The sequence below is a fragment of the Solanum tuberosum genome, unplaced genomic scaffold (genome assembly GCF_000226075.1).
Source record: "Solanum tuberosum cultivar DM 1-3 516 R44 unplaced genomic scaffold, SolTub_3.0 scf00064, whole genome shotgun sequence".
In the NCBI taxonomy this organism is placed as follows: Eukaryota; Viridiplantae; Streptophyta; class Magnoliopsida; order Solanales; family Solanaceae; genus Solanum; species Solanum tuberosum.
The window spans coordinates 1,848,022-1,851,417 of NW_006238990.1; positions in this window are offsets into that span (position 1 = coordinate 1,848,022).

Below are 3,396 nucleotides of genomic sequence, written 5' to 3' on the forward strand. Positions count from 1 at the left end.
CCCCAAAAGGTAATCATGTTGAATTAATTATTTAAAATTAAGTAAATGTTTGTCTACTCGACTTTTTAAAGAAAATCTGTGAAATGTTGTACTTAAATAATATTTTCAATATCCCCCTTTCCCCTCTAAGATCTTTTAAAATTTTAAGTTGTTTATTTCTTAATTAGTTTAAGTATGCACACTTTTATTTTAAATTCAATTAGCCAAATAGTTAGTTACCGGATAACCGCACATTAGTGGGCATTTCGGGTGCTTTCAAACTCTTTTCGAAATGCTAATATGACCCCGAACCCTTTAAATATTTTCAATTGATTTTCGTTTTAATCTTTTGAAAAAAAATAGTTTTCTTAATTTTTCTTTTTTTTATTTGATTCAAATTTATTGTATACATTGATTGTGATAGGATAAATGTAGTATGTATATATTACTTATATTTTGTATGTATACATTATTAGTATACATAATTATATTGTGTAACTAATGATAGATATATTACCTTACTTCAATATATTTTGATACATATAATCAATTTTGTATATATACAGTTATGTATACATAATACTTATTGCATACAAGGGCAGATTCACATGGTACTTTTCGAGTGCTCGAATACCCACTAATTTCGTATCAAACTATATATATTTATGTAGAAATTAAGAAGAATCGTATAAAATTTAAAGGCGAGGATCCATGAAATAAATGGTTTGGTTGGTCTGATGGTTATAGGTGGGTGCTCAAGGTCACTTCTTTGTTGTATGCCACACATCGATTCCCCCTAGGGACATTACTTTTGGTTTAAAATTCAACTCTTCTCGTTCTACTTATTTATTTTGCTGATTATTTATTTTTTCTCTCTATGCTGATTGTGTTTTGGAAAAACTACTTAACTAGACATACTTTAGTACTATGTACACTTAATTTACCTCTAGTTTAAAAAATCGCACAATACCACATTTAATATTTATACCATATATTTTAACATATTTAATCAGATATACAAATTCCTTAAATATGATATTGAATAATTAACTTAAAATTTAAAATCCTTAATTAATGATAAATTATCAATTCAAATTCTTTTCCCTCACCTCAATTTATCCTTCCCCTCCCCCAATTCCATTACCTATTGTATCTCTCACCCTCACCCCCACCATCTTCAAACATCTCCATTATCTTCCTTTCTTCCTTAATCCTCTCAATACTTATTTACATGTCCCAAATTCAAAACTAAATCTTGATAATCACAAGTATACAGAGAGGTTAATTACTTTTTTTTCCCATTATTCTAATGTATCTTCGTTTTACGTCCAATTCATATATTTGAGATAGAGTTCATATTTCTCTAAAGTTCGATTGTATAAACTTTTACAAATTAGGCTCCGAGATACATCTATCATTAATGGCGAGACACATGTATCCAACAATTTTTAAAGTCGAGATACCTACAACTAGATCATTGTACGTTGCATTATCTCTCAAAAGCATTCCACCAATTCTGTAATTTTGGTATTCAGTTTCTTAAATCCATGAACCCGAATGCCTCAACAATATTGTGATATTGACTATTTGAAAATAAAAACTCAAAACTTTCAAATACAAAGAAAGGAACTGATGAAGAAGATGAAGAGTACAATAACAAAATTACTTGGGTTATGATTTCGTTATTTTAGAAAAACTTGTTAAAGTTGATACTCAAGAATCATGTAAATATGTTGGGTTGTTAATTAGTCAGCAAGTAATCCTTCAATTAAGGAAATAAGTTACACCCTCTTTAATTCAAATTACCAAATCATGTATCTCGGCTTTAAAAAATTATTGGATACATGTATCTCACCATTAATAATACATATATCTCGAGACCAAAATATGGTATAAAAAGTAATATTACAAACTATCGAGAATCCTAATAATTAAGATCTAAAGTAGTGAAATTTATGTAAGATGCCCCTTTTTTTTCCCTTTGAGAAAATGGTCTAAACCCCCCCCCCCCCCCCCCCATACCTGAAATCCCAACTACACACTCCAACTTTACGGGTGTCCTATTACCCACATGAACTTTATAATTCTCTATTTTATACACACCTAAGTGCTGACCTGTCATGGGAGGTGTTCTCACCTTCTCTAGGCGCGTTAGAAGGTGAATTTTGACGAAAATTTCCGAGAAAATAGTCATCTTCCCCAATTAATCAATGAAAGGATTCAATCTCAATTGACCTCCATTAATGGCATTGCTAGTGCTTTCGTTTGTTCTCCCTCTTTTGCTGCTCGACCATCAGCCACCACTGTCGCCGCCTCCGGCGAAATCCAAACCACCAACAAAGCCTTGTTCTCCTCTTCCCCTCTCCTCTTATCTCTCTCCCATTCCGAGACAACCACCATAAATACCTACCTCTGTTCTCACAACAAGATCGACAACAACAACAACAACAAAACCTTGCGGCTGCACTACTCCAACCAGCGAGCTCCGGTGAAGCAAGCAAAATAGATCCTTTTAGATTATTTTTCAATGTTCTCCGACAAGCAAAACTCGAATATTGCTTGACAAGCTCCCACTATCAATATTCATCTTTGTTCCTCACAATTCCATAGGAATTTGAAAGAATTTGGGGGGAAAGAAATTACCTTAAAGATTTTAAGAAATTGGGAGTGTATAGGAAAAAGTGGAAAGGAATTATAAAAAATTGAAAATAAAAATAAATTAATTAGAATTTTCAACCTGTAAAAACGCGTGAAGTTCACAGGCCAACACAGATCTGGTTATGGCTTTTTAGGGGTGTAATTATTACAGTTTTAAAACAATTCAGGTGGGTGATAGGACTCCCGTAAAGTTGGAGTGTGTAGTTGGGATTTTGGGTATAGGTTGGGAGGGTTTTAGACCATTTTCTCTTTTCCCTTTCACAAATTGTCTTTTGCTGAATTTTCCTAAACAAAATTTTATAGAAAAAAATGTTATCTTTCTTCTTTTTTTTAATCCAAAATAATTTTTATTGTAGTTTTTTATTGATTTTTTTCGCTATCATATTTAAATATGATTGTCTTTTTTATGACAAGTGTTAAATTTGTACACTTATATTTTGTGATTGGTAGCTAAATGAGCAGCCACAACATTAAAATCGTGGATCCGCCACTGATTGCATATACATATAATTTGAAAATGTATACATCCAAGTACTACAGAGTCATGCCTCAATCAAGTTGATGTTTCACATTAAATAAGAATCAAACATTTCTTCTACTAGAATACAAAAGTGAATTTGCATGTGTTGAAATCAATGTTGTTGGTGGAGATTCTTCAAAATCAGAATTATTATTTCAATTCAAGAAAACATTTCCTTGTATATACATACAAATAAGGAAATCAGGCTATTGACTAGCTCAAAAAGTTGTCTTTTGCCC